General features: G+C 37.4%; 1 protein-coding gene and 1 long non-coding RNA gene across 2 annotated transcripts in view; both read left to right on the forward strand.

The window, feature by feature from the left end:
* Window positions 1-26,778, forward strand: part of LOC139114700 (uncharacterized) — a 426,568-nt gene that overhangs the window by 310,273 nt on the left and 89,517 nt on the right. The window lies entirely within an intron of this gene.
* On the forward strand, window positions 18,204-20,225 carry LOC139114676 (uncharacterized). Its single transcript, XR_011547928.1, has 3 exons — window positions 18,204-18,278; window positions 19,552-19,600; window positions 20,085-20,225. It is a non-coding gene; the product is annotated as an uncharacterized lncRNA (long non-coding RNA).

The following is a 26,778-nucleotide window of genomic DNA, read 5'->3' on the forward strand; positions in this document are numbered from 1 at the left end:
ATATCAAGTTTTACACCAGTATTCATTATTGTGTCTTGATATCGCCGATAACTGATTACTTTGTCGGTATTGCGAATTTCATCTTCGAGGAGAACGCCGAATTCTTTTCGGACTTGCTGTGCACTGCCAGTATCGCCCACTATGGTACTTCGAATATTAGCTTGTGCACCGAGTATGCAATATACGTAGGCTTCAAGGCTTTCATTGAGGCGGGCTAGGCCAGCCTTTGTTAGTCCCGAGTCTCCCTTCAGAGGAATGAAACTATTATATTGTCCCTCCGATCCATCATTTCGGAAGAAATAATAGTGTGGTCTGTCTTTGTCGGGCAGTACATGTTTTTTCTTTCCAAAAATGGTATGTGTATAGAAAACGCCTCCGTCGGCAGAGAGGAAAAAGTCATGACCGTTGTATATCGCTTTTGGCTGTCTAACGGGCCCACGATTAGTATAATATTCATAACCATAACCAAGACCCTTATTTTGACCTTTTCGATAACGAAAGTCGGACTTCGTTGGACTTCCAAATTCTGTACATAGAAGTTCATATTTGACGAGATTGTACGGATTGTCGCCCGCTTTGAAGGTGGGGGTATCGTCTGGAAGTGCAACGCCCATTTCGTGAAGGATCCTACGTATTGTAAAGTATACATGGAAACGGCAGAATGATCGTATTTGGGGCGGAAATTTCCCTTCGGAACCAAAGAGATGGGCGAATGATATACCACAACCAGTAGTGCTGCACCATACGGCGAAATTTAATTGCTGGTCCCAGTATTTCATGTTTGGTCCGCCAAGCCAGACATTACTTTCTTTAGCTGATCGATGAGTGATTACGTTATCTTTAAATATATCCCGTGGATGAAAAGTAAATTTTTCTGTCGGCGTTACATATATTTCTAAGTCCATGAGAATAGGTTTTATTCCTCCATCCGGTTTGGAAGGAATATCAGCATGCTGTACTGTTGGTATGCTCGTCTTATTCAATTGAAAAGCAACTGGGAATAGGTCTGTACTCATTATTTGTGTTTCTATATACATATAGATTTAAATGGAGGAGAATTTTCCGGAATCCCTGTCGGAATCGTACTAACATTCCAGACCATGTTAATATTATATTTCGGATTCAGGTTTAAACGAATTTTTATTTTTTACTAAGAATAGATAACATACTGCAAACAATGGAGAATTTAATAAAGTCATCGGCAGCGGCAAATACGACAGCGCCCTATCGGAACGGTTCCGAAGGGCCAACCACAGCGTCGGACAATAATCGATCCATAATAGAGACGAAACGTGAAAAAATACTCTGTGTCATCGCAAGTGGTCAAAGTAAGTTATTTTTTGGTAAGGAGATTTCAGTTGCTGACGTAGAAAAATGGAAAGATGAAACGGTGGATAAAGCCTTCAAAATGTACGAAGCGAAATACAGTTCTCTTATAAGTGATACCATCACTCAAAGTTTCATAGATCTAGGAGCCCGTGCAATCAGTCAGGTAGTTCCAATCGATGATCGAGATAACTATGCCACTGATCTTAAAAAGGATTTTATTCTGAACAGTGAAATAAAACGATTATCAGGACGGATAGCCTACACGTGGGGGCCCGTGATTGCTCTAATTTCCACTGGTTTAATTACGGGTAAACATTTAAATTTTAAAAAAATCGGGTTTAATATAGTACCCGAAATAAATGGATTCAACTTCGCAAACGGTTCCGACTCAGCAAACGACTCCGTCAGAAGCCCCGCCGACGGAGCCCACACCGCAAACGACTCCGTCAGGGACGACCTTACCTACGCCACAGCGCAACATAGAGAAAGTGACGTTACCGCCGAAGCATCCAGGGAGAGTTGCTGCGGGCAAGAAATTAGCGGAATGGAACAGGAAAAACAAGGAGAAGAACTAAAAGCAATGACTAATGATAGCGATGCGGTAGCGACTGAAGCAGACCTACCGCCTATAATGAAAGAACAGTGTGATAGCTCACGCGATAGCTGGTATAATAAATGTTATCTTGTTTTAGGAATTGTGGGAGTTTCATTGACTGCATTAGGGCTATATTGGGGGCGTGCTCGTCATATTTGTCCAGATCGGAAAGATGAACCAAATCAGAAAGCGAAAAAAACAGAGCCCGTAGCGGCTCCCTCCGGAACAGTTCCGAGGGGAGGGGAGGGGGGACCCAGATCCTCTACATTGTATGAGATGGATTAACTCCGTAATTATTTTATTTTTTATTTTATATACTAGTCAGCAATCATGGATACTAAAACAGTTGTAAACACAATGTACGATGGTATTGTAATCGCAGGACTTGCGATGGGATATCTTATGATCTCCAGCAAATTTCTGAAAATAGAGGTTGGCGATCCAAGTCGACCAAATTTAACTCGCTTGGCAAAATTAGGCGGTGCTACTGCTGCCGCGGTTGCGACCAAAGATCTCCTTGAACAGAAAAATATTATTCCTGCAGAACCTTATACTTTGTAATATATATCAACATACAGTTAGCTATGGCTTCAGCTATAGGAATGACAGTTCTCGGTGCTGTATTAAATGCAACGGCATTCACAGGAGGAAATATTATCGGACAAAAGCTTTCCGGTAATGGTGAGGCTCTTATTGAAGAGAAGGTCCGACATGATAAAGCATTAGAAAAATTTGAACATGATCGCAACGTCTGGTCAGAAAAAAGATTACTCCAGGCTGACTGGGAAAGAGAAAATCAAGCAAAGGATGCACATGCTGCGGCAGAGTTAAGAGATACAGATGCAGAAATCCTAGAAGAAGCAGAAGCGGTGCAAAGCAACTCTACGTCAAGTCCAGTTCAATTCTCAGATTATTATCAGCCCAGTCCTGAGCAAAAGAAATATGAAATGATTTATATTGCTGGAGGATTGGTCGTGGGATGGTTTATCTTCCGGTAGACCCCCCTTCCGGAACGCACCGGTAGGCGGAACGACTACAATAATTCAATACAAAAGCTAGTTGGCCAGTTATTGAAATCGATCATGTTTCCATCCTGATCTGTTATCCAAATACGCATTGAACTCATATGGTCTCCCCCTTTTCTCAATGGCATGGAAATTGAGCCCCAGTTTTTAAAATTATAGGTGACCTTTTCACCTATTTCTTTTGTATCCTGAATGGGAAGTGTTTTTAAAGAGTCTGATACTACTCCCTGTATGTATTCGTCAGAGCCCAAGCCAACATAACTTCCAGTAAAATCAACAACATCTGAATGAACTATATATTCAGTGACTGTTAAGAAATCCGCTCGCTTTGGACTCATAGTACTTTTTATCACAGGGTTGTTCTCAGGTTTATCTGAAAAGCCGACGATGTTGGCGAGCTACCTGTGGCATTGAAATAGACTTTAATATCTTTAGCCAAAGTTAGAAGAACGTGGCCTGTCGGCAGATGTTTTTCAAAATTAATTTTTTGCTTCAACCCGATTGCTTTGTTTAACGTATCGATATTGTAGTTACCTGGACGTATTGATTTAGTCTTCTTCGGTTGGTCACCTTCTTGGTATTTTAGTACATTATTCGTCGATGTTATGTTATGCCATGAATTGTACAGTCCACACTCTAGCAGCCTTATCTTCGTAAACTGTGATATGTCAATGCAAGGGTTAAAATACATAGTAACCGGTTTGCCTGTTTTGCTTACAATCTTAATGATCATCGTTGTATGTTGTATATTATTACAAGGTATTATTTATTTTTCACTGTATATAGGTTAATTATGTCTGGTCCAAGTAACTCCGGTCTAGGTACAATTCGTGTACAAAATCTCGAGCTCGAAGATCTGAGTGATGTTAAAGTTAACAATAATACTAAGATAGCTACTAATCATAATAAGGATTACGTTCTTCGTTATAAAGACCGCGAAAAATATTTCGTTTTAGCCAATGCCGCGGCGCCACCCCACGAACATGCTGTAGAATTTTCCGAACTTAAAGACATTGATGAAACTGTAATTGACGCCACAAAGGCTTCGAATGATTCTACTCCTTTTGCTCTGACATGGGATTCGGCTAGTCAGAATTCATGCCTTATAATGTGCCGCGTAACATCTTAGATATATTGGGTAGTGAAATTGCAGGAGGTGTTGCTGAACCACCAGGAACTCCGAATGTGATTTATTTTGATAGCAATGTAAACAATACAAGTTGCTAGATTTTCGTAGTTGGCTTACTCCTACGAATCCATACATTGCACTTCTTGGTATACCGATTCACCTTAAAATTAGTCCTCTTAATACAATAATGAAGGCAGATAATACACTAAGAAGGTGGATAAACGAGGGGGAGAATTATTGCTCGTATACAGCTAGCGGAGTTCCAGTAAGATTATTTTGGGACACAACTTTAAAGAAACTGGGTCTTAAAAGTGTCGGTGATGAGGCAGCTGTTCTCACTTTACAGACAGTAAATCAACAGATGACTGATAATATGAAAATACTTCAACATGGTACAGTTCTCATTAGATGTGTAAAGTTAGCTACTGGAGATGAATTTGACGATTTGGTTGGATATTATGCTATGAAAACAGATAACAGAACAACTTGTGATATTATCATAAGTATTGATAAAGATCACAATGAAATGAGTATTGAATGTTTTGTTGGTGGGAATAGAGTAGAGAACGACTTAGGAACTACATTTGTACGTAAAGATAAAAGAGTGAACACTTTAGATATCAGTACCATTCATCTGAAACGACTCATTTTGTTTGAAGTAATGGTCTTTCGTCATATTTTAAGTTCAGAGGAAATTACTAAAATTTTATCTATCGGGTGAACAAGTTAACTAGAGTCATTCAGAAAAAATTCCACAGAAACCTATCGGAATTTCTGAAAACTGTAGAGTTTCAGACCTCTGAAACCACGTGACAAGTTGCTAAGTAACTGAAGTCCCTACTGGAAAAGTTATTGCGAAAGACTCTTCTAGAAAAGAGGGTTGCGCAACATCCCTATGGTTCCGGTAGGGATTAAAATCTCGCTCCGATAGGACATAGTAAATTCACACAACCAGAAAACGAGTATATACTTACATCCAGAAGACAAAAATCAGCACTGGAACCCCCCTTAAGGAGCTGTACAGAGCTGCAGCACAGTCAGAATCTATCTAGCAAATGATCCGAGAATAGAATGTCGTTCCGTTTTGATAGTGGGTGAGTCATAGCTACTGTATTGCGCAAGTCCAGGACCTGACTCAGCAGGGAATTTCCCCGCTTAGTTCAGGACAATGCACTGCTGCGCGTGAGTTCACATATAGGTCAGGGTCACACTTTAGTTACATGGATGGTTAAATTTTCCTTCGCTCCATGTAGATAAATGAATAAAATGGGCGTAAAATTCTTGTTTTATCCTGGAGGTCAATAAAAATATACTACTTATATAGCACCTAACATTTTTGAGAACTTTGCAAAATATGAAAATCCAATTATCCAAAATTAGTTCCACTCGTGTTATGGGTATGCCAGCCTCTCCTATTCCGTCATTAAACATGGTTAACCGACATTAATGATGTGTACGTTTATTGAGTACAATCGCATTTGAACCGTGGACATAGAAATGACCCGAACGTCTAAGGGTGTAATCTTAAGGTTTGTAATCGTTCCGATTTAAACAATCCAGAGTGCATATCCCAGTGTATGGGCGCCACACTACGCCCTCTAGTGTTCGAATACCTCTCAACCAGCTGCATTGATCGAATTTCAAGTGGCAAAGGTTTGATCTTAGGAAGCCGTCATTATTTACAGCTTGGGGTAGTAGGAATATGACAGGGGTCACTAAAAATTTGAAAGCTACAAGGGGGTTTCTCAAACTATGGAGAGAAAGAAGGGGGTTACTCAATTAATGCAATGCAAAATGAATTGAAACACCTCTCAGATTGCATCATTTCACAAATCATTTTTTTCAAAATTTGCGATGCGACGGGGACCCTCTCTCGTGCTCTCCCACTTGGAGTGTTCTAACAGTTTTACGTAGTAAAAATACAAATTGAAAACACTTGTCAGATTGCACAAGACTGCGCCATTAAAATTTTCCACGCAAGAGAGGGGACAACCCCCCTCTGATACTTTCCCCATCAGCCTCCCGCGTGTTCTCCCCCCTGCCATGATACTTATCCAAAGCAAATAATACGATATGGTTGGACACTGGTTATAACGTCAGCTTTTATATGTTCATTTTGTTGCAATTTTGAATTTCATTTTGTTGGTTTCACCCTCTTCAACCATCATGAGATAACCGATGATAATCTAGCAGGGTACACCAGGATTTGAAAGATCTTTACTTTTACTGTATTTTTTTTGTAAATTGTACAAATACAAGTATTGATATTTTACTTTTCTAAGTGGGGGGCAGTCAAAATTTCTTTGTTAGAGAGGGGGGTTACTCAAAATCATCATGGTTGGCAGGGGGGTTACTCAAATTTTCAGAGTTTACGATGAAATTTCTTCGACCCCTCCCCAGGCCGTAAATAATGACGGCTTCCTTAAGAACACGCAATGGATTGCAAACTTCATGAATAGTAACTGATTTTTTAAGTGGTGGCAAAACTCACTAAGATCAAAACAAACATTTTAAAGTACCGCCTTCGAGCCGTCCAAAGGCCAGGCCAAATTCAACTGCACAGTGTTGTCTTCATAAGCAACATCCAACTCGCTTAGTGATTGATATGTAAACAGAGATGCCACGATTTATCGATTTATAGGACCAATGGAACTCCTCGAAGAGACTGGAATAATGGAAATAAAATTAGAAACAATATTAGGGAACAAAGGGAAAATGAAAGTGCCGAGTACTTATCATTTTTCAATAAAGAGACCAGGTCACAAAAAATATGGATTGGCATGAGAATAAAAACACTGCCATAGATGTGATTAGGAATATGATTGTGTTGCACTTCGCTTGTCACATATACAAGGAACAGTGTTTTTAATCACTCGAAAATACTTGGCTCGTGGGCTATTGACTGCCCTTTTACACATTGTCACAAATTTTGGTAGTATTTTCCAGTTTTGAAAGTAACAGAACGTTGTAAATACATATGAATCAGTTCGTTTTTATGTTGAAGACAAACTTAATATGTAGGGAAAAAGATAAACATTTTAAAGTATTGCCTACGAGCTATCCGAATGTTAGGCAAAGTACATTCCACAGCGCAGTGCTGTGTTCAAAGGAATATCCGGTTCGCGGAGATTAACTGATACCTGGTATGTAAACATAGATGTCACGACAATGTACGACAGTGTACAAAATGCAGAGGTCGAAAATTTTGTACCCCAGTCGTGATAAATTCAGGAATCTGACAAGATAAAAGTACAATGGGTTATCATGGAGTCACGGCAAAGATACCGCGGACCCTCTGACTGCTGTCAGGGAGATTTCTCAAAATGTCAGGACAGCCTCAAGCTTTTCGCTTCTTACTTGAATGTTGACTGATGTGAAATAAAATGTGAAATTAAGGAGTAATAGGACAAATAAGGAAGTTGCAGTGCAAATTATTATACGAACCGGTAATTATTGAGGAATGTCATGTATAGATTATCATAGAAGTGATAGGGAGGTGGCTGGATTGCATTATTTTCTGGCATATTTTCGACTGGAACGTAGTAAACTGGCCGACTTTATCTTAACAACTAATGCACGCACTGATTTGAATTCCTCTCGTATTTCAACTATGTCGATGAGATCAGTTGTGTGGTTGTTCACAAACTGTAATCCTTGTTAATTAAAGTTCAACACGATGATGGACTGGGCCTAGATAAGATTACAGAATGCAGCAGTTGACACCACTCAGTTGCACAGATGACACAGGATTGTACAAACACCTGACGTTGATTGTTTACGGTGAGTATTGGGGAAATAATTTCTTTCCAAATCATACAATCAATTGAATAATCTATTCGACTTCAAATTTTGTCTGCAAGGTGATCGCATGGCATTGAAAAAACTGCAAGTGAATTATTCAATACGGTGCAAACTCGAATTCCTCAAGTCAACAGTACTGTCAGTAGTACGGAATTAAGGTGACATTCTGTCCAACTACCGTTAAGCAAGTTTTATTCTACACCTCAATAAGCAAGGCCAAAGTTTGCGTTTCAGCGTTGCATGTAGGTTTATTGTCATTGCTACGTTTATCCACAGGTGTCCGGACCTGTGCGTTTATCTGTCGTTTTGTCTACTGGCATTATTGTCTTTCTGTCCGTGCTTTATCTTGAAGTCCGAATATCAGCATGTCTGTATGTCTGTCTCTCTCTCTGTCATACTTCTGACCTCCAATAATTTGGCCGACAGTCGCGTATATCATTTTGTCTCCATTTTCGTGTCTTCATGTCTGTCCTCAGCGACTGTCGGTCGCAGACGTTTTGTCTTATTCAAGTGCAACCTAATTAAAAAATCAACTGTGAAATTATTGAAGAAATTTGACTTATGTCTGCACGATATTTCGTAAAGTAATCATAACTTTGACTTTGGTCATAAGTCAAAGATCATTTAGTAGCCGGAAATCAAAGTCATAGGTCTCTGGTCCATAAAATTGGAAAATGGAAATAAGGCAAGTTATTGTAAATCTGTGGTGCAGTATTTTTCACTTACAAACTCGCTTTCTCCGACTAGAAATGGCCAATTGCTAGCTTACTTTATTCTAAATCACATATATTGTAGTAATTGTCTGACAAAAAGGGCACGTAGATGCATAACCACTTTCCATTATCTCATTTATTATTGCGAAGATTATCAAGAGAATATACTCACGTTTCGCCAAGTCATTGTTGAATTGCGGTAAGTGCTATGCAGTGTATGTGTTCCCACATTATACATTCGATTGCTTTTCCATTAATGTATTTTATTGTTTTGCTTTTCCATCAGCGACTTCGTAACGTGATCAATCGACCTTTCGAAAGTACACAGCCTAACATCATAGGAAGTGATCGACCGTTTCATTATTAGGAAAAAACGCCATAATCGAAGCAAAATGAAATCATTTGGAAACTTTCCCTACATACCAACCGGAGTAATCGGAATTCTTCAAACAATCTCTGGTGCCTTTATTGGGTCATGTGGTATTGCCGGCATTGTACTGTACTGCAGCGGTAGTTTTTCTGTGCTTGACCTGGTGTTTGGATGGATTGTACGTATGTTAATTCTTTCAGTTGTTTTATTCTTATGTATACTACGGCGAGCAACATATGTACTTTGGTGGCTGCAAACGAATAAGTATCCGACATTATCATTAAAGAGCCTGTAAAGGAGCCTTCAGTAATTACAGGTAGAGGTGGGCCAGGGGAATTGGGGGGAGAGTCACTTTTTGGAAAACATTTCAAGAAGAAGGGTCACTTTTTATAAACCTGTCTTGGGGGAGGGTCACTTTTGACAGAAGCTGATTTTATAGCCGAAACTTTGATTGTCCATGTAATATTTCCTGAATAGGAAATCACCAACAAAGTACTACACATTATAGACCGCCATGCATAGTGAATTGACATTTCGTTGAAATTCCAAAATCAAATTTCTTGCACAACCATAGACTTGTAACCACTCAAGTCTAATCAAGAACAATAATCTAAATAATCAAGCACACATAAATGCACAGATTTATCTAATTTTGTGCTGAAAAAAAATCATTTATAGTTTCATCATAGACCGCTATGCATAGTGAATCAACATTTCAGTGAAATTTGAAAATCAAATTTCTTGCATAACCATGCACTTGTTATTACTCTAGTCTAATCAAGAACAATACTGTGAATAATCAAGCATACATAAATGCACAGATTTATCTAATTTTGTAATATAAAAAAATCATTCATAGTTTCATCATAGACCGCTATGCATAGTGAATCAAAATTTCAGTGAAATTCCAAAATCAAATTTCTTGCACAACCATGGAATTGTAACCACTCTAGTCTAATCAAGAACATTAATATCAATAATCAAGAGTGCACAGATTTACCTATTTTTATATTGGAAAAAACTATTCATAATTTCATCATAGACACCATGGATAGTGAACCAACTTTTTAGATGAAATCAATCTTTTGTACACAAATGCACATTTTACTTACCTATTCAAGCAAAGTACATTTAAATACATTATCAAACATATATAATATACAGATATAGCATGTTTTGTGGGGGTAAATTGTCAATAATTTGCCTGATAGATTCCATGTAATATGATTTGATATTTTTGGATTAAGCACCTAAATCAGCCACATCTTGCCTTCTTATATTTGCACAAAATATGGTGACCCTCCCTCAAATGTATGAAATACCATATCTCTTCAAAAATTCTTGCGTGATAAATTGCTACTGTCCCTCCAAAAATACCAGCCCTCCCCTCTGTAATTTGTCCCTAACTTAACAATCGAACCAATTGTTATGTAAATTAGCTGATACTGTTTTAGTTATTCCTTGGGAGAATACCGCAGTGGTTGGGGGAGGGTCAAGTTTTAGAATGTCGGACAAGGGGGAGGGTCACATTTTAGACAGGATGATAGGGGGAGGGTCACATTTTACGGTACAGGTGTGCGCGAAATTCCCCCGGCCCAACCCCCCTGTAATTACTGAAGGCTCCCTAATGCTAACTTTTCATGATTTTCTTCACCATTTTTGTTTTTAATGTCAACAATAATTTCTTATTCTACTCCTTAGCGCATGTTGATATACACAGTATTCAGCTTGTGAAGTCAGCCTTTAAATTTGTAATTGCTTTGTGATTGTTTACGAGTGAATTCTGGTCCGGATAAGAATTCAAATGTAAACAATCACAGTGCATTTTACACAGACACTGTATTGATAAGTTGAATAATGGGTGTTCCGACAATCTTTGGGAATAGAAAAAAAACTTACCATTGACATACAAAAGAAAAATAATAAATAATCATCAAAGTTAGCATTACTTGTATCTAACTGTATTAACTTTCTTTAGCGAGAGAATGTTTATGACTATGATATATAACTGCATCATAGGAGAGGCAACCTTTGTACAATGACGATTTGGTCTACTTCTTTGCTATCTTGTCTTCCTGTTTTGACGGCGTTAATCGCGGTGGAACTTTGGTCGACAAGTAAACTATGTTTTTCAGAATATTGTTGTGACGACATCCATTTTACATTTAGATAAAGTCGTATTCATTACCTTTTAAGACAAACAGGATTTGTGATTCTAACTGTCTGTTGACAATGTACTCACAGAAACCTACCGATAGCATTGAGGTCAAAACATCTTCTCTTTCAGATTTTATTGACGGGGTCCTTAGGCTGTTTGTCGGCCACAAGAAATAGCAGAGGATATGTGAGTTACACGTGATATTACATTTAAAGTACTTGTAAAGATTAGTGTGATAAAAAGCGAAAAACAGAGTTTTGAGCATTGACCTTGAGGTCAAAGGGTAAGATATCCACTAGCTAACATGAACAAAATCGATGTTGATCATACCGTTATTAGTTGCTGATCGTTACATTTTCCTTCGTTGTATAACCTTTTTTGGGACGGCATTTCTTCATTATCAGAATCATGTTACAAGGCTCAAACATAATGCTAGTTTTGTAACATTTTCGTTGCACATTTTGTCGTAATTATATACCATATAACATGCAAATACTACTGCAAATATACCATTTCCGGTAATTCTATCAAGCACAGCAACTATAATAGAGGATATTTTCTGCATCATTAGTGCAGATACCAATAAACAAGATGACCCATTGCTTAGCATATAAAGTCAAAGGAGAATTGCATATTCGACTGTCTCTCAGAAGTTACATAAGACTTCAATATTTCTCTGAAAACTTACCGTGAAGGAATAGGTAGTGCAATTTTGTGTCCAGTATCCAGGGATTCGCTTTAATAAATTTACAGTCAAGTAAATGTACATGCACATTCATTATGACACCAGATAAACAACAAATATTTCACAAGGAGTTTAATATGCATTGTTGACCGTCTTGCAAACAATATGACATTTTAACCCTTTGAGTGCCAAAGTCAATTTTGTTACCGTTATAAAATACGGCCAGGTCATTTTTTCCAGATTTGACGAAATTTTGCAATACGCTTTACCCAATGGGATGCTAAGTCTATTTGGTCCAAAATTATAAAAAATACAGAAAGATTCACGCAAAGGAGTAATATTCAAATCACATGCATTACTTGTAACGTGTACCAGACCATATTCGTAAACTTATATTTTTTTTCAGGTCAAAGCTTCACAGGTCCTATCTATAATTTGTACAGTTTTTTGTTGTCCAATACTACTGATCATGAAATGGCTAGTCTTTTATCAGGTATGTATAACGATCTTTTGCATCTGTTTTCAGACATTTGTACAGTTCTTATTGTTCATACTTCTGATCATGAAGTAGGTATTCTTTACCACTTAATTATAACAATCTTTTATATCTTTCTATTGATAACCTTTTAGACCCTTTCAAACGTAATATGAAAAGTCCAAAATTTAGATCGGCTGTCTCGATCTTTGACTAGAATGAGAACCCATAATTTGTACAAGGAAGATTACGTTTTTTAGCTTCGCGACAGTGTGGTTACAATTTCGGACAATTTTGTTCAAGCTATTCTACCAGAACAACTATGGCTATGCATCAGATTGCCTTAAATTTGTTGTGCATTGGCTTGAGGTAAAATAGTAACTCTGCAATAGAAAGTATTTGTTACAAGGGCATTTTCTAAGTTGTAAGGAGGCTGTTCGACGACGATCAGAATCAAGCTGTTGATCACTGATGGTATCGGTGACATGGGGCCTTAGTTAGTGACCACTACCTATCTGACTTACAGATTGATATATGGCGGGTGCCACATGTGGGGCAGGATGCGCTTACTATTTTCGAAACACCTGACATCACTTCTTGGTCTTTTGGCCAGAGGTCCATATATCTTTCTTTCATGAATTTGACTTTGTTTGTATACCGTCTATTTGCTGTCTGTTCTGTGCTGCTTTGTGTCTGTGTTTACAACTATTGTCTTACAAATTCTGACCTAGTGTTATTGGATAATGGATTGGTATGATTGCGATTATTCTGTTAAGGACTGGTATAGAATGCGCCTCAGGTCAGATATTCGGATACTCAATTTTGTTTTTCAATTCTTTTCTGATCTACACTTGTTGAGGCTTATCTTGAACCCACTGATTAAGAAAAAGCTTTACCATCTTAGGTGTTTGAAAATCATAAATTTTATTTTTCTCCATGGAGTTAACACAGGAATTAAGGTCATTTTGCCTTTCAAAAATCAGTAAATCTTGATTAATTTTTCTGTAGTCCCGAAATTTGCTTGGTGACCCTGATTTTCATTCTTAAAAGTGGAGAGCTTGAAGATTCCTTAATTGAGAACATTTTAAGCGGAAGTTTAAGTCCTTTGCTTTCAAAGCGCATACCACCTTAATAAGTCTGAAATATTTGCACAATGGCATGCCAATAAACTTTTCACTGCGCAGATTCTGTATGATAAGCACGCAAAATCCAGCGATCGGTTGGCATAAGTCCCGTCAGTAACGACTGTTATGAAAAATAGTGGTTATCAGCTTTTCGACTAATGAAAAAGAGATCGCTAGCTCATCCAGCCCGCTGATACACGGAAACAGTCGCACCGTCTGTCAAGAAACCACATGCCAAATTTTCTTTTGGCGAGAATAGTTCGACCCTTTTCTGCTCTAATGTGTTAGCGACACCTATGTCTTTGATTATTCACCACATTGTAACGTTTAAAGTTTGGGCTTTACCTAAATCTTAAAATGTTCGATGGAGCATTTACGCCAATTCTCTTTTGACTTTTACAGTACCATGAACGTCGATGCAGGACTATAAATATTCTCGTGATAAGTGCGTTATTTGTGTCGTTTTTTCTGGGATTCATCAATTCAGTCCTTTGTTGTTCCATATGGAATCCCGGAAATCGGGTAAATATACCATTTTTTTATCTTTGTGGTGGATTGAACGATCGATGTTTTATTGATAAATAAGATAAATATTGTCGTCAAACGAATCATAATTCTGCGGCTTGTTCTTTGCAATACCTTCAAATGGCCATTACGCTAATTTTGGAGATTTTTTCATTATTTTATTTTGCTTGTCAATTGCAAGTTCTTATTCTACTTCAAAAATGCTGAAACACACCCTTTAGCTTGTCAAAATATAGCGTCTATATTTGTTAATGCAATGTTATTGTTTACACTTGAATTCTAGTCCGGACCTAGATGTCCTTGTCAACAATAACAACACAATTTACACAGGTACAGGCTGAGTTGAAAAGATGAATGATGTGTATATCAACATGTTTTAGGGAGTAGAGCAAGAAATAAGAAGACATAACAAACGAAAATAGCGAAAAAACAATCAAGAAACGTTTGCTCTAATGGCCCTTTAATGTTATAACCTTTGTGAAGAACTGCTATAAAACGATCGATGTTTTATTGATAAATAACTACACATAAACGTTGTCGTCGAAGGACTCATCCTACTGTGATTATGATTTGCAATACAAGGACCAGAAATGCTAGCTTTTGGTAATGTTTTCATTATTTTTATTTCTATGTCAATTGCAAGTTCTTATTCTACTTCAAAAAAATGCTGAAACACAATATTTAGCTTGTCAAAATAGAGTAGATTTGTAAATGTACTTCATCTGACTTTACCAAACACTTTTAGCGGGAATGTAAATAGTTTGTACACAACTGCGATGATCTGTCACATGTCCCAATAATAATTCCTAGAAGTAAAAATTGACTATTTCCTCAGCTGAAAAAATCATTTGAAAAGGATTTAGCCTTGTTATCACAAAATCACACGATGATCCTACACCAGTGACCTATCAAAAAGGCAACAACCAATGAAATACGAGCGTAAGGATGTCAACCATCAAAGTAGCAACAACAGTGTCGCAATCTTGAACTTCCGGATTTGATGCAGGATTGAATATTTCACATGGGAAATGTTGATATCTAAATCTGGATTCAAGTCTAGCAGTCAAAATGTTACATTTCGAACATAAACTTCTGTTGAAATTCATTCAACTTGGCCGTCATTATTATTATCTCATAGATTAGAGGATCCAACTATAAAATTAAATAGTTTCATTTTTTTCTGTGAAAGAGAGCGAATGTAGAAAGGTAACTCATCCTTGATTATGTTTTATATATTTCACTGACAATCTCCTTGACTTCGTCTGTATTTTATGTCGATCAATTTGATCTGATTGTAGGACACGATTCGTGTCAAAAAATCTCTTACGAATTATTTGCATTTTAAACAAAAGACAGATGACACAGAGCTGTTGATACAGCCGGACATGCAAGATCAGCAAAGTTCAGCACAGATATCTGGATCAAACGGAAGAAAATCGCCGCCCTTCCTGTATAAAACGACAATGATTATTTGTCTTTGTCAAATTGTGATTGGACTCGGGGCAGTCAGTGCGGGAAGTGTTGCAGTGATACGGTCATGTTCACAAAAGTGGTCGAATGTTGGATTTGAATATACTGCGGGGTTCTGGTGGGTTGATATTTTCTCGAACCTTTAAATCATTCAAATCACACCTCTCGATAAAGCCACGCGACTTAGTTATTGGGACAAACGTATTTATCAAACGTATTTTTCAGTCGATCACGCAAATAAAGGAGAAAGGGAACGATTTTTCATGATGACTTGTGAAGGAAACTACCAGACATCTGCTATCTCCTGTTAAACCCAGCATTTACTAATTTTACTCCTTGGGACCTTTCTTGTCAAAAGTGCACCTTTATGTCGTTGAGTAGAATTACCGGAAGCATGGAATATTTGAATCCTGAAACACGCACTAATGGAATTTATACAGAATCACTGAATGAAAGTAAAAACAACTTTCTCCGGTGTGGTCAAACACAGTATATAAGCTAGTAGTTTGGCCCAGTTATTTAAGATCTTGAGGAAGAAATAAAACAGTGTATTTATTGTTCGTCTAGATTCCCAAAGCATTTCTATTTATTACACTTAGAAAGATATCTTTACATTCATTCAGTATTCCGTATTCCATTATTTCTGTTTTCCCGATTCCATATTCCATGTTTTAGGTAATTCCACTCAAACCCTTTCACGTCCGCTCAAAGTAAAGGTCGAATCATTAAAAAACGCTGTAAAAGGAAAAATGCAAATCAAGTGGGATATGTTCATGAGCTTCCAAATCACACTCGCATAGGCTAGGTTTCAGGACGTAACTTTGAGGGAAATAATATGGGCAGTAAGTTTTGTGGTATTTTCCCTTCGTATCGAGAGGTCTGACCACTTTCTGCTTTTTCGTTGATCACGTTTCTTCCCGTCATAGCTGTTAAAAAAGACCAACGTTTGTATCACTTGACCGCTACTTGAAGATTTTTATCTCAGAGCTATGAAATACTGCCTACAGCCACCGGGAAACTTATTCAATTAAATCTCGGAGTGAAGGATATTTACTTTTATTTGGCCGAAAATGCTGTAGTCCTTGAAGACCAATAGAAACCACTTGTCAAATATTGCCTTTCCAGATCGCGGCGGCGGGAATTGTTTCATTGATTTCGGCCAGAAAGAGAAGTACAGGGAGACTGGTAAGTGCATAAACAGATGAGATGAAATGTAAACCTAAGAATAGATAACAAACAATAACAGATACTTTACAACTTTTATTAGTTGAGCAAAGCAGGATATTGCCATGTTCTGTGAGTGACTTCACATTTTAATGTTTGGATTGATATAAATCCACTTGTTTGAACAAAACCATATTTCAATATTCAACTGTTTTCAATGAATTCCAACTGACTTCCAAGAAACAACATTTATTTCATTTAACTTGGTTTGATAAGATTTTATTTTAGTTACTTTTTATCCTTTTAATAGAAGGTAGCTAATTAAACCAGCGCAAATGGTCATAATGTAGCACTAGGATCACAAAATTCGAAAACTAACAATTCGATTCTTCGCAGGATAATGTAAACTTGGATGCTATGTTCAGTCTGACTCGGGTGTACGTATGCAGGTGTCATGGGGATCATGGATTAATGTATTGGGTTTCTAAGTATGGCAAAATCATGCGAATAAATTTCACCAAGTAACATGACGTCATGAAGCTTGGTATTTTAGCCCTTATTTTTTGTGCAGGATTACAATAGGTATTAGAAGTACTAGTATGAAAATAGTGCCAAACATCGTTGATGAAAGGGCACCATCCAGGTAAAGTAAATAAAATCGTTTGTTATTGTTTCAGATGGTCACATCATTGATAGTGTCAATTCTGTCCGCGGCATATCTCTGCCCTCTTCTGATTGGTTTTGGTACCTATGCACTAGTTTTGGTATCTATGCACTAATTGACACAACAAGTAAATGTGGCAGTGCCAGCTGTTACCCAGTAAGTTAACATTCTCACCTACAGCTATTGGAAACCTTCTGAATCTGCTTGCTACGATATTAAAGAGATATTTACCACCCACCACGTGGCAGAGGGTTAAAGGTATACAGTCACCTGTAATCTAAATATGCCCATATATGGTCAAAAGGGCGTTCCTTGGTATTCAAAATGCCTATGTGAGGGCGCTGTTTTTAAAAGCGGCCACCCGCTTAAAATCGGTAATTGGTTAGATTTTCTCTTTTCTCAAAACCTATGGAATGTTATGTTGTCCACCCCTTCTTTAACTGTGGCAAAATTGGAACAGGGACAGTACCAGTATACCTTAAAGGGCAATGATTAACGTTGGTATCCTGAGAGTAAATTTCCTGTGGAGAAGGTAACAGTTTTAAATCTCATGCTACAATAGTAATTCCATTTCTGATATAACTTAACCAAGTGACTTTAAGGAGACACACTAAAATTTATGTATCCTTCAAATTGGAAAGATGAGGAGATTTATATATACTTTGTTGATGTTAACGGGTTCTTATGACAAACAACATATAGGTTTGCAAAATAGAGGGCGCCATTAAATCATCACACAGTGTGAAATATTTGCTACCTTGTCTCGCTGCTGGTATGTTTGATCAATGATTTACGTGTATAATATATATATATATATATATATATATATATATATATATATATATATATATATATATATATATATATTATATATATATATATATATGGCTAAATGCACCTATTGTTAATATTTCCCTTGTTACAGAAAAAACATTGTTCACCTTGGGAAATCACCATGATCGCAACAGGAGCAGTTTCCATGGTATTAGCTATCCTATTGGCCACTCTGCATTGTACATTTTGTTCTGCACTTTACGCTACGAAACCTATGGTATGTTATGTTGTCCACCCTTTCGTTATGTCTCCACTGACTTTATCATAACAGAGCATTCGACTCTGTCTGTTTTTTTCTATAAGGGAGCATTCGCTTTTACGGTGTCGGGGGTCGGTGGAAATTAGGTTGTAGACTTTCACAAAAGTTTTTAAGGGGGTCAAATTTTACCTTCAATGATGTTGGGATCAAATTTTATGAAGGTTTGTATGGGCTTATGGCAAAAAGTAAGAGAATTGACCGAAAAGTTTGTAAAACTGAATACAAACATGGCTTGATTATGTCTGAACAGGCGATAACAAGCAGAAAAAGAGCATATTGTTCACGAAAATACAATACTCAAGTGTTGCCATGTTCAAGGTATAACTTTTATAACACTTTGAAAACTGAATAAAGTAGCTCAAACCTTTGAAAATATGGTGTTATATGAAGTATTTGAAAAGATTTTTCGAGTTTGTAATTATCCGCATTTAACACAAGAATTTGATTTTGGAATTCCACTGAAATTGTGATTCACTATTCATAATGTAGTAAGTGAGGAAAATATAATATGAACAATATTTTTCTAATATAAAACTAGCTAAATCTGTGTATTTGTAGATGCTTGATTATTGATATTAATGTACTTGATTGGACTACGGTGGTTACAAGTGCATGTATGTGCAAAAAATTTGATTTTGGAATTTCAACAAAATGATAATTCACTCACTATACATTGTAGTCTACGAGGAAACTATGAATATTTTTTTTCCAATACAAAACTAGCTAAATCTGTCCTTTACAAATGTTTGACAATTGACGGTGAGAATGGGTGTTTGAAAGAGCAGGTGTGAACAACAAGTATGATGATGGAATTTAACCCAAGTGATTATTTGTAGAGATTAAAAAGTATTCTTTGAAAGTTCAAAGGTCAAATGATTAATTATTAATTAAGATATTATTGATATGAACTATGGCATCTGGGGGAGGGTCACTGTTTTTTGTGGATAAAAATTGGGGGAGGTCTGACAAAAACTTATGAAGAGTCACTATTTCTCACCCCAAGTGCAAGTGGTCATTGAATCAAATCAGATGAGTTATTTCGGGGAGACCACATTTTACAATTGATGAGTAGGGGGCCGGGGGGTCAAATTTCAGAAATTTAATTTTGAGGGAGTTCCATTTTACGCCGGACCCCCCTCCCCTTTGCGTTTGTATTTCTCTTTGATCGAGGTTTTGATTCTATTATGTACTTTTACGTCATTCACACTTCGGTATTCTGATACGATGACAGGTCATGGTAGTTTCGGGTGATGGCGACATAATGAACCTGCTTCACGGAGGTGAGACGTCTTGACAACTTTTAAAATACTTCTGCTTTTCACATGAGTCCGTTTTGTTAAGGTAGAATGCGCCTCGGGGACAGATATTCGGATTCTCAATATTTTACAATGCTTTTCTGATGTACCACCAGTGGGGGTTCATTTTTAAGTTCTTGTTAAAAGAAAAAATTACCGTCTTTTTCAAAAATAGACAATTTTATTTCTCTACGTAGAGTTTAGACAGGGATGGCGGCCATTTTGAAATTAAAATATCGGTAAACCTTAATTAATTTGTCTCTCCGGTACCAAAATTTGCAAGATTACCAGTGGTTTTTATTCTTGATTTTGAGGAAAATTTGAGCAAAACTTTAAGTCTTCACTTTCAAGGTGCATACCACTTTAATTGTCGTCAACAAGAGTGTATCATTGACATTCCCTTATTTCATCAAAGCCATTGGCTCAGGATGTTGCGTCTGACTCTCTGCCGTATTTTTATGTACCACAGGATCTCAAGGTGGACAAGCGAACCAGATTGAAACCATATCGAGCAGCTTGGAAGTGCGGAATGATCACATAGTTGTCGCGGAGACAGCTTTCAGCTAGTACTATCCAAATAAAAGTTAAATTTGAAAAGGAAAATATTTGATATACAGAATTGAGTATGAAAATCATAGGGAATCTCGAAGATGTTTCCTCACTAGTTGTATGTAAATAGGAAAGCATGAAATATTCCTTTCTTCGGATTAAACATCACCAAAATCATATATGTAAATAATTCCTCTCAATCTGCTTCTAATCTTGTATCGTCTTTGAAAATTTTGAAACGTACTATTCTTATACCAACTTTCGATATTAAAGAGGCACTCCCCTTGGTAACATTTTTAAACACATTTTTTTAATGCCAACGGTCGATATTTGACGTGGCGACTCCGCGCGGATCGCGAGATATTGATAAAAATATGTCATTTCACGAGCGTATTTTTCACCTCCCGAAGTTTTACGATCGTTTCTGGTTATGACCCGAAATCCCCGAAAGTGTGTTGTTGTGCTGATTGACGATATTCTAAGGAGTCCAGAAACGTTCGAATGACGCAATTAATTTACCTCCTACTTCGATGACTTTACATAGGCCTACATCATTATCAATGTCTATACCTCTGGTAGGCCTAATTCTTTTTTAAAACTTCTCCTTAGTTTTTGTCATTTTCATTATTCTCAATCAGTTGTATTAAATTTTTAAACAATACCACATAGATATCAGTTTTTACGTGTAAAATATTAGTTGCCTCAGCTCCGATGACTACATTTTGTCGTCTGCAACACAGTTACGCGTGGTTCGATACATAGCGGCCGCCGCGTGTGGTATGCGCGCATACCACGCGGCGGCCACTATGCATACTATGTATCAACCGCACCTATCTATGCTAGTCACCGAAGCGAATTCTGGTGGAATCAGCAAAATTTGTTTTTCGGTTTTTTGCCGAGTCAGTAGGACTCGGCTTTCTCACATTCCTGGCCGCTGGGAGTGCGGGATCGAGAGTGTGGGATAAATCGATCCCACACTCTCAGAAACCGTCCCACACTCTGCAGCAAATATTACACGACCTCTGATTGGATGATAAGCAGTCTGTTTTGTTCCACGCGCAAAATGTTATCCAATGGCACGACGAGTAACACACAGACCAGAACTACAAAGTAAGCAGGTCAAAGTACAGCGGCAGACGACAGAGTTGTCACGATTTTTGATAATGTTGTATGTGTCCAATATGAATTTAACGCATTTTGTGGTCATGTGAGAAAAAGAATCTCACACACCAAGGACCTGGGATCAGATTTCTCACACTCGTTTGGGATATTTTGTCTCACACTCGCCTGCGGCTCGTGTGAGACAAAATATCCCCAACTCGTGTGAGAAATCTGATCCCAGTTCCTTGGGGGTGTGAGATTCTATTATTCTCCAATGGGACATGACCGCTCACCGATGACGCGAGTGGTACTGCTGTGGCGTACAGCAGCGTCAGCGTAGACTCGTACTCCATAGCTTAGTTGACAATCGCCCCAGTGCCAAACGTTCTATGTTCGGAAGCTGAATTCAGGTGGGCCACCGGAATTCAAACTTTAACTTTGGGGGGACATGTTTTTATCGATATCTCGCGATCCGCGCGCAGTCGCCATGTCAAATATCGACCGTTGGCATTAAAAAATGTTTTTTAAAAATGTTACAAGTGGGAGTGCCTCTTTAAGGTAAACGACTTGGGGACTCTTAATGTTTACATTAATTCTTTTCCGATCTACCACTTGTGGAGAAAAGGGGCTCATTTTAAGCTCTTGGTATAAGAAAAGTTTCACCGTCGTGAATGTTTCTCGTAGTAGTAGAGTAGTTTCTCGCAAATCGAAAATTTATTCTTCGCCATATGATTAAAACATTGATGGAAGCCATTTTGCATTTCAAATTTCGGTTAATCTCTGTTGTTAATTTTTAGTACCAGAATCTGCATGGTCATCCCGATTCTTAGTTATTCTTGATTTTGAAGTTGAATACTTGAAAGATTCCTTTCGGAAAATTTGAGGAAGGGTTTAAAGGTATACAGTCACCTGTAATCTAAATATGCCCATATATGGTCAAAGGGGCGTTCCTTGGTATTCAAAATGCCCATATGAGGGCGCTGTTTTTAAAAAGCGGCCACCCGCTTAAAATCTGTGATTGGTTGTATTTTCTCTTTCTATGGCAACTGTGGCAAAATTGGAACAGGTGACAGTATAACTTTAAGTCTAAACTTTCACTTTCGAGGCGCACGCTGCCTAAAGCTTGTTGCTGTTTTAGCAATCGTATGCTAAGCGGGCAAAATCTGTAAAGAACCGAGACGGCGGTTTTTAAGTTAGAAATTCGACTGCAATTCCTCATCGAGTTTAGGAGCTAGACCGACGTACTGTGCATATGCTCCTAAACTACAGTATGTACAACAAGACACCATTGCTCTTTTATTGCGCTGTCAATGAACTTTTCAGCGACTCAGTTGAATGGACTTAATTCATCATTTGTCGGCAAGAAATTAACAACAACTATTTACAATCTTAAAAATGGCGACAGCAGGAATTTACAACGGCAATGCAATGCAATATGACATATTATTATGTATATTCCCTTACTTCCTATATGAAGTGCACATTTCAAGATTTGTCATACAAGATGTTATAATTTTGATTGGATCAAGTTCTCCCGTCAGTCGATTATGTTTTCTTTGATGGCAACTTTTTACTTCATTGATAAGATTATGATATGATGTAAATTGACTATTGCTTAATTTTGTATAAGTAAATGTTAACCTTGGTTAAAAACGTGAAGGTAAAGGAAAACCATTGAACTACTAGTAATTCTTTCTTGCTTCCCTTTACACTCGCTGTCTTTACCTCAGAAGGCTATCAGTACAAAAAAATATCAAGCGGAGAAAATATTGTGTGTTGAATTCTTTGGTAAGATCGACGCTTCAGGCAGTGTATGCGAGGAGATTTCAATATGTGATCAAGGGCTATTGATAACTTGTAGTTGGATGTGTTGACGATAGCGGCACATAATTGTATTAATTTGGGCAAGAGGCCAAAACGGGTGATAAAATACGTTAACTTTGTTTCCCTAACTTGTGTTCTTTTTCACCCTGCGTTCATGGTAAAGATATTGTAGCATTTTGATGGCAATTTGCAGAGAGTTACACCAGAGAGAAAGGCGACTGTACTAATTTCAGACTGTAATTTTATTGCTTAGGAACACCATTGTAAATAATGAAGAAAACTAAAACTACCGTATAAAATTAGAAACGAAAGGCCGTGGAATAGTAACATCAATGTTTGATGTTTAGACACGATTCGGTACTATAACTTGTATTTCACACTGTACCGTGTATAGCTGTTGAGACACACCAGTCAACGGAACAGGCTCTGAATAAAAAAGTACATTATTCATGTTAAGTCATCCAGTTTCTGAAATATTGTAATGCTGTTTGCTATAATATATATGGGGGACCGAAGGTAGGAATTTATTTGTTGACGGCAGGAGACCATATTCCTTACGTCGAGAAAGTGATATTATGCCATTTTAGGTCGACGAAATCTTGATTACATGCCTTTCCAAAAAAAGCAAGTTGCTCTGTTTCTTGATGTGCACTGAAATGTTTAATGTCCCGTGAAGTTGTCATTTTTCTTAAGGACGATACATCCGGTATACAGATAAAAACTGATCATGAGTTGGTGTTTGCGTCTGAAAGCTCAAACGAAATACCTGACTTTGTCAACACAAAGATGGTTGGAATGTTTATACCCAAGGTGAATTTATTACTTACACACGTGTCCTCGTGTGGTGCTTTGTTAATAATGAACACTCAGTAAAACAAGTATACCAAAAATCATTTGATAGTATGGTACAGTATCTTTCATGTATACTTGTCCTTTAGTTGGTAATGACAAATTTGTCTTGTCAAGTTCATGATTTCCATCGGAAATATGCAGCCTCTCTATTTATTTTTACACGTAGAATTTTCGACAAAATATTATAGATTCAGTTATCTCGATTACTGTATAGGACAAGTATTTGCCCGGCTAACTAGATTCCTCCTCTGGTCATAAGTCGTTACCAGCCGGTGAAGATACTTAACATTTTGACGTACTTCCTTCGTAACATATGTAAAGGTATGGAAGTATTGTAGATTTCTGTCATGTTACCTTTTCTTTGATGTGCCGGAATACTTGTAATATATTGAATTGGCCGTTATGACTAATCGATACTTTGTCGGCGAATTTGTGATTTCATAAGACGATACAGACGTCCCATTGTGTGGTTATCAGTATTATGTGTCATCCTTTCCCTGTTTGCACCTCATCTGTTGGTGGGTTAATCTTACTCAATTTATGCAAGCAGAAATTCCTTTATGTATGAAAACCAAAAAAAACATAAAAAAGTCAACAGTTTGATGACCACTGATATATACATCCAGTGAGAGATATAGCTTCATGAGTGGTGATAATAAGGAAGAACTTGTTAGTAGAAGTACGGTCACTCCACAAAAGATAGTGGTAGAAGGTAGTTGAACGAGGACCATATATGTGTTTTGCAATATTGCGTGTATGGAAGTGAGGGAGGAGATTTTATGTTGACGAATACCTCTTTACGCACGAGGCTATGTAACGTTGTTTAATTTTTTCCTTTACAAAAGATGACGGTAAAACACTTGTGAGGCATTAAGCAAATTTCTATCGCTTTCCATGAAGGGTTTCTTCTTAGTCTTGGGATGAGTTAAGGTTGTAAAATGTGGTCTAACCACAATGCAAAACGGTCTATTATATTAAAGATCTGATGCTTTCATCTAGACAGAAGGACAAAACTAACACGTCAACTTTTTACCATGTGCTTGTGTACAGAACCATTTACAGCACATATACCCATCACCACATACCGAATTATAAACTCTTCTTTATGATTGTATGTTATCCTTCACGATACCGTTTCCAGCCTTTGGGGGTTTTCCACACAAAATATATTGAATTGTCTAGCGACATTAGTAGATTACGTAAAATGAATAACGTTTATGACATGCTTCCTCTACATATATTTCAGTGCATATGGATGAACCGGACCACGAAAACAGAACTTATGTCAGATGGCTTGGAGATAAGGAACGACCTTATCATTATGGCGGAAAACTATATTTAGCTTTAGTACCGTACAGTTAAAATCTAGAAATAAAGGCTTTTCACGGAGGGAACCACGGTGCCGTCTTTTCGAGCTTGTCTCTCTGAAAGAATACACTTGTTTCTCGGAGTCGGTATGACGTCTGGAAAAAACTGATTATGAATTCGAATTCTGCGGTTAGGTAGTTCGTAAAAACCAACCCTCGTTTGTGCATATTGCATACTGGAGGCACCCTATGCGTAACTTATGAATTCATGTTATAAGTCAACGTTTCTTATCATATACGACTTGCAGTTATTTCACTGACATGGCAGAGGTATATCCAGCTGCCACAGGTTGGTTTGGACAATGTAGTCGGACATTATATAAAGAGTATAACCACCAATATTTACGATGCTTCATCATCCATTACCGACCTCAAGAAACTCCTCGTTAACATTTCTATAATCTGCACACGATATACCATTCCATTCTAATCAGTTAATTATGGTGTATTTTATTAAACGTAGTGTTGATTGCCTTCCCTTTTTCTGCTTCTGTGAATTTTTTCTGTCTTTTTTCTCCGCATAACATTCCTTTGACTTTTTCAGGTTTGTCACTCTACTTACTAGTTTCGTCGTTTTATATTGTACCCTCTTATAGCATTATGTATCGCCTATTTTCCCAGTTTACCATTTGTAACACTTTCGTTATGGGTCACATGAAAGCACTCAATAAACTGTCGAAACTGTGATGCTGCATAATAAAGATAGTTGAATACTCAAGATATTGATTGCAGTCACTTTTTTTTCAAAAGATGTAGAGTAAGAATCTCAGAAGTTCCTCTTCCTCCTCATTATGACTCAGAGTTGTTTGCTTTTGGCCTTTATAGCTCTTTGAACAATGATGGATTGAGGATTCAAGGGCAGTCTGGTACTTTTGCAAGTATAAACAGACTGATATTTTTTATCACAATAATCATATTCATAAGATTATTAATACCAGGGCCTGTACTACATCATTTCTGCAATTGGGGAAATGTTGCATAACTTGCATGGTACCTGAAACCGGGACCAGAGTCAATGATAACTCCAAGACTTTTCGCCTGACTTTTAGTTTTATCATCATTCAAACAAAGGAAATTTGCAGACATCCAAGAACTAACTCGTGAAATACTACTTTCGAAACACCTGACATCATTTCTTGGTATTTTGGCCAGAGGTCTATATATCTCTCTTACGTGATTTTACTTTGTTGTGTGAACCAGTATTTTAAGTTTATAACTAATGTAGTAGAATTTTGACCTAATATTTTCGGATTATGGATGGATATGATTGGTGAGTATGATTGCGACTATTATATCATGTTTAACTGTTGGAACTAGTATACCAAATATCATAGCTATCAGAAGAGTTTTTTGACAATTTATTTTTATCAAAACGACACAAATTGCACTCAACCTTACGTGATACCCTCGCACGCCTCACCATGGAGCTTTGCCCGCTAGATGGCCCTAATACCATTATTCGGTTGATCC

This window comes from Ptychodera flava, chromosome 2, assembly GCF_041260155.1.
Source record: "Ptychodera flava strain L36383 chromosome 2, AS_Pfla_20210202, whole genome shotgun sequence".
NCBI classification, from domain to species: Eukaryota; Metazoa; Hemichordata; class Enteropneusta; family Ptychoderidae; genus Ptychodera; species Ptychodera flava.